The following is a 10,273-nucleotide window of genomic DNA, read 5'->3' as shown; positions in this document are numbered from 1 at the left end:
CAAAGTGTGCACCGAGGTGAGCACCAAAGTGCACTCCAGGGTGCACACCAAGGCGCGCACCTTTGGTGCGGTCAATGCAAACGAATTCGGAAGTTGGGGTCGATGTCGTAATCGCTGCTGCAGACTACACGTATGAGAATCGGACAAATAGCTTTATATAGGGGAGGTGTTGCGTTTGATGGGTCGACTCCCCTGGTTGTGTGCACTGCACCAACTTCAAAGACCCTGTCTTGTTTAAGAAGTCAAAAGTTGGGGTGGATGTCCTAATCATTGCTGCAGTCTACGCATGTATGAGAATCAGACAAATAGCTTATATAGGGGAGGTGTTGCATTCGGTGGGTTGACTCCCCTGGTTGTGCGCACTGCGCCAACCTCAAAGACCTTGTTTTCGTTTAGAAGCCGAAAGTTGGGGTCGATGTCCTAATTGCTCTTGCAGGCTACGCATGTATGAGAATCAGACAAATAGCTTATATAGGGGAGGTGTTGGGTTTGATGGGTCGACTCCCCTGGTTGTGCGCATTGCGCCAACCTCAAAGACCCTGCATTGCGGATGAAGTCGAAAGTCAGAGTTTGGTGTGCTACAAGGTGTGGTCGAAGGTGCTCACCTAGGTGTGCACCTTTGGAGCGCAGGAAAAGTGCCCTCCAAAAGTGCGCACCTTTGGAGTGCACAAAAGTGCCCTCCAAAAGTGCGCACCTTTGGAGCGCAGAAAAGTGCCCTCCAAAAAGTGCCCTCCAAAAGTGCGCACCTTTGGAGCGCAGAAAAGTGCCCTCCAAAAAGTGCCCTCCAAAAGTGCGCACCTTTGGAGCGCAGAAAAGTGCCCTCCAAAAAGTGCCCTCCAAAAGTGCGCACCTTTGGAGCGCAGAAAAGTGCCCTCCAAAAAGTGCCCTCCAAAAGTGCGCACCTTTGGAGCGCAGAAAAGTGCCCTCCAAAAAGTGCCCTCCAAAAGTGCGCACCTTTGGAGCGCAGAAAAGTGCCCTCCAAAAAGTGCCCTCCAAAAGTGCGCACCTTTGGAGCGCAGAAAAGTGCCCTCCAAAAAGTGCCCTCCAAAAGTGCGCACCTTTGGAGCGCAGAAAAGTGCCCTCCAAAAAGTGCCCTCCAAAAGTGCGCACTTTTGGTGCGCACCAAAAGTGCGCACTTTTGGTGCGCACCAAGGCGCTGGTTCGGTCGTTGCAGGCGAGTTCGGAAGTTGGGGTCGATGTCCTGAGCGGAGGTGCAAACTACACAGGTGTCGGAATCGGACAAATAGCTTATATAGGGGAGGTGTATGCTTCGATGGGTCGACTCCCCAGGTTGAGCGCACCGCGCCAACCTCAAAGACCCTACGGTATGGATGAAGTCGGAAGTTGGGTCCGATGACCGATTCGATTAGTAGGTATGCTCATGAGGTCGGAATTTGGGTCCGATGACCTGCCATGTGTAGGAAGGCGAATGTTGGCACTGTGCGTTGCAAGGTGCACACCAAGGCGCTGGTGCGGTCTTTTTAGTCGAGTTCGGAAGTTGGGGTCGATGTCCTGATCGGAGGTGCAAGCTACACAGGTGTGGGAATCGGACAAATAGCTTATATAGGGGAGGTGTATGCTTCGTTGGGTCGACTCCCCGGGTTGAGCGCACCGCGCCAACCTCAAAGACCCTACGGTATGGATGAAGTCGGAAGTTGGGTCCGATGACCGATTCGATATGTAGGCATACTCGCGAGGTCGGAATTTGGGTCCGATGACCTGCCATGTTGAGGAAGGCGAATGTTGGCACTGTGCGTTGCAAGGTGCGCACCAAGGCGCTGGTTCGGTCGTTGCAGGCGAGTTCGGAAGTTGGGGTCGATGTCCTGATCGGAGGTGCAAACTACACAGGTGTGGGAATCGGACAAATAGCTTATATAGGGGAGGTGTATGCTTCGTTGGGTCGACTCCCCGGGTTGAGCGCACCGCGCCAACCTCAAAGACCCTACGGTATGGATGAAGTCGGAAGTTGGGTCCGATGACCGATTCGATATGTAGGCATACTCGCGAGGTCGGAATTTGGGTCCGATGACCTGCCATGTGCAGGAAGGCGAATGTTGGGACTGTGCGTCGCAAGGTGCGCACCAAGGCGCTGGTGCCGTCGTTGCAGTCGAGTTCGGAAGTTGGGGTCGATGTCCTGGTCAGAGGTGCAAACTACACAGGTGTGGGAATCGGACAAATAGCTTATATAGGGGAGGTGTATGCTTCGATGGGTCGACTCCCCGGGTTGAGCGCACCGCGCCAACCTCAGAGACCCTACAGTATGGATGAAGTCGGAAGTTGGGTCCGATGACCGATTCGATACGTATGCATATTCGCGAGGTCTGAATTTGTGTCCGATGACCTGCCATGCGCAGGAAGGCGGAATTTGGGTCCGATGACCGAGTTGATGGCGTGCCATGCGCAGAAAGGCGGAATTTGGGTCCGATGACCGAGTTGATGTTGATGGCCCGCCATGCATAGGAAGGCGGAATTTGGGTCCGATGACCGATTTGAAGGCGTGCCATACGCAGAAAGGCGGAGTTTGGGTCCGATGACCGAGTTGATATTGATGGCCCGCCATGCGCAGGAAGGCAGAATTTGGGTCCGATGACCTGACATACGCATGGAGTCCGACTCGGGGGCCGATGTTCGATTCGATGACTTGCATTGTGGGTAAAGTCGGAAGTTGTGGTCTTTGACCCGATTCGATGACCAGACTTCGGCTGCTTGAGAATCGGACAAATAACTTATATAGGGGAGGTAGTGTTCTCGAGCATCCTCCCCCCGTGCCCGTTTATGTCGATTGATGCTGGTGCTCTACTGGTTGGAGAGCTCGGATGCAAAAATCTTGCACCAGGATTTATCGATTGTGATGGACACGGCAAGTCTCCTGATTGCTATGCAGGAGCTCATCGTGAATCTCTATGCGGCCTTGGTATGGACTCGACCTGCGGAATGGTTCGGCAATGGTAGTCGCTCCAACACGTCCTTGCAGTGGCCACAGAGGTGATTCAACTAGAGCTCCAGTCTAGCTTTTGGGTTGCTTGGCGGACTGGTATAGCCGCGATCGAGTTCCGGCCATGAACGTTTTAGATAGCTCTTGGGCTTTCTGGGACGGAAGTCGGAAGTTTGGGCTGTTGTCCGATTTGATGACCATTCTTCGGATGTGTGAGAATCGGACAAATAACTTATATAGGGGACTGTGTTGTCTCACGCAGCCCCCTCCGTGCCCCTCTATCTCGACCGATGTTGGTGCTTGAAAGGGTTGGGATCGCTCGGATTTATAAACGTGCACCACCATTTGTCGAGTGTGAGGGACGCGGCAGGTCTCCTAAATGCTATGCGGGCGCTCTCTGAGAATCTCTATCCGGCCTCGACACAAACTAGTCTTGCTGAATGGTTTGGCACTGGTAGTCGATCTAACACGTCGTTGTTGTGGCCGCCTAGGCGATTCGATTCGAGCCCCCGTCTAGCTTTTGGGTTGCTTGGCGGATTTTGCCCTATCCGCAAGTGAGCTCGGTCCCTAAACGTTCGAGAAACCTGATTGCTATGTGCCGACTCTCTTTCTTGCGAGCCTCCATCTAGCTTTTGGGTCTCTACGGAACGGAAGTCGGAATCTGGGACCGTTGTTTGATTCGACGAGGCAGACTACGGTTGTGCGAGAATCGGACAAATAACTTATATAGGGGAGGTGTTGACTGGAGCATTCTCCCCCGTGCCCCTCTAACTCGACCAATGCTGGCGCTCGAACGGTGGTAGCGCTCGGATTTTCATTGAGCGCCAGCATTGGTCGATTTAGAGGGGCATGCGAGATTCCCGAATGCTATGCGAGGGCTCTAACGGAAATGTCTATTGGTTTCGGTATGGATGCAATTGCGAGTGGTTCGGCAAAGGTAGTCGTTCCGATGCGTCCATGTCGTGGCCAAATCGATAATTCGATTTGAGCCCTCGTATAGCATTTGGGTCTCTCGATGTGATTCCGCATTCCAGTCCCTTTGGGCACTGCTTGAGCCGCATCCCAGGGGGTTCCCTTCCCAATAATCTGCCTCGCAACCCGATTGCTATGCGGTGAGGCTCCTCGGCCGCCTCGGAACTATCTGTGTATCAGACGCATCGCGGGATAAGGGGTTGGCAACGGTAGTCGCCCCAAGCGCGTCCGATGCTTGGACCATTCCGAGGCGGCCCTGAAGCCTCTTCCGTCTAGCCGTTGGGTCCTTCTCGCCGCATCCCTCGCCTCGCACCCCGATTGCTATGCGGTGAGGCTCCTCGGCCGCCTTGGAACTATCTGTGTATCGGACGCGTCGCGGGATAAGGGGTTGTCACTGGTAGTCGCCCCAAGCGCGTCCGATGCTTGGACCATTCCGAGGCGGCCCTGAAGCCTCTTCCGTCTAGCCGTTGGGTCCTTCTCGCCGCATCCCTCGCCTCGCACCCCGATTGCTATGCGGTGAGGCTCCTCGGCCGCCTTGGAACTATCTGTGTATCGGACGCGTCGCGGGATAAGGGGTTGTCACTGGTAGTCGCCCCAAGCGCGTTCGATGCTTGGACCATTCCGAGGCGGCCCTGAAGCCTCTTCCGTCTAGCCGTTGGGTCCTTCTCGCCGCATCCCTCGCCTCGCACCCCGATTGCTATGCGGTGAGGCTCCTCGGCCGCCTTGGAACTATCTGTGTATCAGACGCGTCGCGGGATAAGGGGTTGTCACTGGTAGTCGCCCCAAGCGCGTCCGATGCTTGGACCATTCCGAGGCGGCCCTGAAGCCTCTTCCGTCTAGCCGTTGGGTCCTTCTCGCCGCATCCCTCGCCTCGCACCCCGATTGCTATGCGGTGAGGCTCCTCGGCCGCCTTGGAACTATCTGTGTATCGGACGCGTCGCGGGATAAGGGGTTGTCACTGGTAGTCGCCCCAAGCGCGTCCGATGCTTGGACCATTCCGAGGCGGCCCTGAAGCCTCTTCCGTCTAGCCGTTGGGTCCTTCTCGCCGCATCCCTCGCCTCGCACCCCGATTGCTATGCGGTGAGGCTCCTCGGCCGCCTTGGAACTATCTGTGTATCAGACGCGTCGCGGGATAAGGGGTTGTCACTGGTAGTCGCCCCAAGCGCGTCCGATGCTTGGACCATTCCGAGGCGGACCTGAAGCCTCTTCCCTCTAGCCGTTGGGGCTTTCTCGCCGCATCCCTCGCCTCGCACCCCGATTGCTATGCTGTGAGGCTCCTCGGCCGCCTCGGAACTATCTGTGTATCGGACGCATCGCGGGATAAGGGGTTGGCAGTGGTAGTCGCCCCAAGCGCGTCCGATGCTTGGACCATTCCGAGGCGGCCCTGAAGCCTCTTTCGTCAGCCGTTGGGGCCATCTCGCCGCATCCCCCACCTCGCACCACGATTGCTATGCTGTGAGGCTCCTCGGCCGCCTCGGAACTATCTGTGTATCGGACGCATCGCGGGATAAGGGGTTGGCAGTGGTAGTCGCCCCAAGCGCGTCCGATGCTTGGACTATTCCGAGGCGGCCCTGCAGCCTCTTCCGTGTAGCCTTTGGGGCCATCTCGCCGCATCCCTCGCCTCGCACCCCGATTGCTATGCGGTGAGGCTCATCGGCCGCCTGGGAACTATCTTCGTATCGGACGCATCGCGGGATAAGGGGTTGTCACTGGTAGTCGCCCCAAGCGCGTCCGATGCTTGGACTATTCCGAGGCGGCCCTGCAGCCTCTTCCGTCTAGCCGTTGGGGCCATCTCGCCGCATCCCCCACCTCCTCGGCTGCCTCGGAACTATCTGTGTATCGGACGCATCGCGGGATAAGGGGTTGGCAGTGGTAGTCGCCCCAAGCGCGTCCGATGCTTGGACTATTCCGAGGCGGCCCTGCAGCCTCTTCCGTCTAGCCTTTGGGGCCATCTCGCCGCATCCCTCACCTCGCACCCCGATTGCTATGCAGTGAGGCTCCTCGGCCGCCTGGGAACTATCTTCGTATCGGACGCATCGCGGGATAAGGGGTTGTCACTGGTAGTCGCCCCAAGGACGTCCGATGCTTGGACTATTCCGAGGCGGCCCTGCAGCCTCTTCCGTCTAGCCGTTGGGGCCATCTCGCCGCATCCCCCACCTCCTCGGCTGCCTCGGAACTATCTTCGTATCGGACGCATCGCGGGATAAGGGGTTGGCAGTGGTAGTCACCCCAAGCGCGTCCGATGCTTGGACTATTCCGAGGCGGCCCTGCAGCCTCTTCCGTCTAGCCTTTGGGGCCATCTCGCCGCATCCCTCGCCTCGCACCCCGATTGCTATGCGGTGAGGCTCCTCGGCCGCCTGGGAACTATCTTCGTATCGGACGCATCGCGGGATAAGGGGTTGTCACTGGTAGTCGCCCCAAGCGCGTCCGATGCTTGGACTATTCCGAGGCGGCCCTGCAGCCTCTTTCGTCTAACCGTTGGGGCCATCTCGCCGCATCCCCCACCTCGCACCCCGATTGCTATGCGGTGAGGCTCCTCGGCCGCCTTGGAACTATCTTCGTATCGGACGCATCGCGGGATAAGGGGTTGTCACTGGTAGTCGCCCCAAGCTGCGTCCGATGCTTGGACTATTCCGAGGCGGCCCTGTGGCCTCTTCCGTCTAGCCGTTGGGGCCATCTCGCCGCATCCCCCACCTCGCACCCCGATTGCTATGCGGTGAGGCTCCTCGGCCGCCTTGGAACTATCTTCGTATCGGACGCATCGCGAGATAAGGGGTTGTCACTGGTAGTCGCCCCAAGCACGTCCGATGCTTGGACTATTCCGAGGCGGCCCTGCAGCCTCTTCCGTCTAGCCGTTGGGGCCATCTCGCCGCATCCCCCACCTCGCACCCCGATTGCTATGCGGTGAGGCTCCTCGGCCGCCTTGGAACTATCTTCGTATCGGACGCATCGCGGGATAAGGGGTTGTCACTGGTAGTCGCCCCAAGCGCGTCCGATGCTTGGACTATTCCGAGGCGGCCCTGCAGCCTCTTCCGTCTAGCCGTTGGGGCCATCTCGCCGCATCCCCCACCTCGCACCCCGATTGCTATGCGGTGAGGCTCCTCGGCCGCCTTGGAACTATCTTCGTATCGGACGCATCGCGGGATAAGGGGTTGTCACTGGTAGTCGCCCCAAGCGCGTCCGATGCTTGGACTATTCCGAGGCGGCCCTGTGGCCTCCTCCGTCTAGCCGTTGGGGCCATCTCGCCGCATCCCCCCCCTTGCACCCGGATTGCTATGCGGTGAGGCTCCGATGCTTGGACTATTTCGAGGCGGCCCTGTGGCCTCTTCCGTCTAGCCGTTGGGGCCATCTCGCCGTATCCCCCCCCTTGCACCCGGATTGCTATGCGGTGAGGCTCCTGGGCCACCTTGGAACTATCTTCGTATCGGACGCATCGCGGGATAAGGGGTTGTCACTGGTAGTCGCCCCAAGCGCGTCCGATGCTTGGACTATTCCGAGGCGGCCCTGCAGCCTCTTTCGTCTAGCCGTTTGGGCCATCTCGCCGCATCCCCCACCTCGCACCCCGATTGCTATGCGGTGAGGCTCCTCGACCGCCTTGGAACTATCTTCGTATCGGACGCATCGCAGGATAAGGGGTTGTCACTGGTAGTCGCCCCAAGCGCGTCCGATGCTTGGACTATTCCGAGGCGGCCCTGCAGCCTCTTCCGTCTAGCCGTTGGGGCCATCTCGCCGCATCCCCCACCTCGCACCCCGATTGCTATGCGGTGATGCTCCTCGGCCGCTTTGGAACCATCTTCGAATCGGACGCATCGCGGGATAAGGGGTTGTCACTGGTAGTCGCCCCAAGCGCGTCCGATGCTTGGACCATTCCGAGGCGGCCCTGAAGCCTCTTCCGTCTAGCCGTTGGGGCCATCCGTCGCCTCGCACCCCCGATTGCTATGCGGTGAGGCTCCTCGGCCGCCTTGGAACCGTCTTCGTATCGGACGCATCGCGGGATAAGGGGTTGTCACTGGTAGTCGCCCCAAGCGCGTCCGATGCTCGGACCATTCCGAGGCGGCCCTGAAGCCTCTTCCGTCTAGCCATTGGGGCCATCTCGCCGCATCCGTCGCCTCGCACCCCCGATTGCTATGCGGTGAGGCTCCTCGGCCGCCTTGCAACCTTCTGTGTATCGGACGCATCGCGGGATAAGGGGTTGGCACTGGTAGTCGCCCCAAGCGCGTCCGATGCTTGGACCATACCGAGGTGGCCCTGAAGCCTCTTCCGTGTAGCCGTTGGGGCCTTCCCGCCCCATCCCTCGCCTCGCACCCCGATTGATATGCGGTGAGGCTCCTCGGCCGCGTTGGAACTATCTGTGTATCGGACGCATCGCGGGATAAGGGGTTGGCACTGGTAGTCGTCCCAATCGCGTCCGATGCTTGGACCATTCCGAGGCGGCCCTGCAGCCTCTTCCTAGTCGTCGGGGCCTTCCCGGCGCATCCTTCGCCTCGCATCCCGATTCCTATGCGGTGAGTCTTCTCGGCCGCCGCGGAACTATACCTGTTATCGCTACTGCATCCTTCGGCTGGTAACCTCCTCTGCCGCCTTGGAACGTTCTCTTTGTCGGACGCGTCGCGGGATAAGGGGTTGGCACTGGTAGTCGCCCCAAGCGCGCCTGATGCATAGACCGCTCCGAGTCGACCTTGCTTTCAGCCTCTCACATGCATAGACCTCTCTGAGTCGACCCTGCAGCCTCTCACGTTTAGCCTATGGAATCTCGCCTCACAACATGATTGCTATCCTTGATGCATCCCTTGCCTCGAGCCCTGATTGCTTTCTTGGCTGCATCCCTCCTCTCCTCACAGCCCAGTTGTCATCACTGCTTCATCCGTCGCTTCATGCATCTGGCTGCTGGGCCCTTCCCACCGCACACCTCGATTGCTATCTCTGCTGCATCACACACCCCGATTGCTATCTCTGCTACATCCCTCGGCTCTCACTTCTGCATCCTTCGCCTCACACCTCGATTGCTATCAATGCTGCATCTGTAAGCTCACACCCCGATTGCTATGCGGGGAGGCTCCTTGGCCGCCTTGGAAATTTCTCTGTGTCGGACGCACCGCGGGATAAGGGGTTGGCACTGGTAGTCGCCCCAAGTGCGCCCGACTCTTAGACCGCTTCGAGGTGACCTCGTAGCCTCTTTCGTCCAGGCTTCCTGCCTTCAACGCCCTTTTTACACCTCGATTGCTATGCGCGGGCTCCTTGGCGTCTATCACCTCTCTGCGAAGAGTGGCACGATGATTGTTGGGGTAAATCGTAGCAGTCCGATCTCTGGCCTTGGGCCATTGTGAGGGCTGATCGATTTCCTGTGCGCATCTCGTGTTCGCCCAGTAACAGACTCGACGACTTGTAATCGGTCTTGTTCCCGATTGTTCCTGGAGGTAGTCTTCGGAACTCTTGGATTTGACCTGTCACTCGAACTGTCCTCTTCCGAGGATGCTTGTGTGTGTGCGCTTGTGCCATTTCCTTGGCGGTATTAACGAGATATTAAAGAGCGGAGTGAGCGCCTCGCCCAGCTATGTTTGGGGCTCTCACTCCCTTACCCGGTGTGCGACCGCTTTGCACGTAGGTTGCGGAGCATCGCGACTCTTTCGATGTTTGGCGGTTGTCTTCCGGTGATGCGTTGGTCCCGAAGTGCACGTTACTAGCATTTCTGCCATTGTTCTCGATCTTTGGCACGTTCCTTCGTTGCAATTGGATATATATCTCCGTTTATACGCGCAGGCTTCTCCCGCCTATTCAGCGCTGTCCCACTCTCAGCACTCTCGTGGTCTCCTTGGCTTCTCTCTCCCGTGAGCGAGCTCTCTTCTCGAGTCTTTTCCATGTCCCATGGAGGTTGCCTTGCGAAATTCGGGCACACAAACGTGACCGGATAAGAGCGGAATTGCCTATGAGGAGAAGCTCACCTTAGGGAGCAGCAATGCCGAGTGTTTCGACAGAGGGTAGAGGGGGCGTTGTTTGGGCGGTTGCACAAAAGAGTGCTACGGTTGCACTGAAGGTTGCTTCCTCGTCTCCGACGAACTCTTCGAGGCAAAAAAGCTTGTTTACGGGGTCGAGGTGGGACTGTTCGTGCGAGTTGCGCCACCAAAAGTGCGTAGGGGGCATATACCTGGGAAATGGATGTCTCTGAGTGGCCTTACTCGGTCGCGTGCACGGTGCATTCTCTAACAGCAGGACTGTCGCGAGCATGTGCGGTTCGGATGTTTTCGGGTAAAGGGTTCCGTACGGGATGTTCTTCCCAGGCTCCTGTGAACCGAGACTCTGCATCGTCATGCTCCGGCTCCCGTGGGTGCTTCATGCCTCGTCGAGCTGTTTGTCGTGGGCGATTAA

The sequence above is a fragment of the Cryptomeria japonica genome, unplaced genomic scaffold (assembly GCF_030272615.1).
Source record: "Cryptomeria japonica unplaced genomic scaffold, Sugi_1.0 HiC_scaffold_20, whole genome shotgun sequence".
Classification (NCBI taxonomy): Eukaryota; Viridiplantae; Streptophyta; class Pinopsida; order Cupressales; family Cupressaceae; genus Cryptomeria; species Cryptomeria japonica.
Note: the sequence above shows the minus strand (reverse complement) of the source record.